Raw genomic sequence first — 479 nt, 5'->3', positions numbered from 1 at the left:
GGGTTCTCAGGTGGGGCCCAAGCCCTGCCTCCCCTCCCCTCCCCTCCCCTCCCCTCCCCTCCTGTCTGTCTGTTGAGCAGCTAGTTCTGTATCCCGCTCTTGCGGATGAGTCTGAAGAATGTTCCAGCTGCAAACCTCAATGTGGTCAATGCCAGTGCCTACAGCCAGGGGCTGAGGGAAGGAGGAGGTTGTAAGTGGAGGTAAGGGGCAGGGGTGGGCGTAGTGGGTAGGGCATGTTTGCAGGGGTGTTAGGGTGGCAGAGAGCCACCAAGAATACATCTCGAGTCAGAGACAGTCAGGGCGTGGCTCTGAAGGATTAAAGAGTTTATTAGACACCTATAAGCAGGTGGGGGTATAGCTCAGGGGTAGAGCATTTGACTGCAGATCAAGAGGTCCCTGGTTCAAATCCAGGTGCCCCCTTATTATGCCTGCTTTTGCCCCCCTATAACAGCTGTTGTGTCCCCCACTTGGAAACCCCT

At 55.9% G+C, this 479-nt stretch overlaps 1 non-coding gene across 1 annotated transcript; it reads left to right on the top strand.

Moving 5' to 3' along the window:
- Positions 1-348: 348 nt before the first annotated feature.
- Positions 349-420, top strand: TRNAC-GCA. Its single transcript has one exon. It is a non-coding gene; the product is annotated as a tRNA-Cys (tRNA).
- The last annotated feature ends 59 nt before the right edge of the window (positions 421-479 follow it).

This window comes from Lynx canadensis, chromosome A2 (assembly GCF_007474595.2).
Source record: "Lynx canadensis isolate LIC74 chromosome A2, mLynCan4.pri.v2, whole genome shotgun sequence".
Lineage (NCBI taxonomy): Eukaryota > Metazoa > Chordata > Mammalia > Carnivora > Felidae > Lynx > Lynx canadensis.
This window is presented reverse-complemented; position numbering and strand designations above follow the sequence as displayed.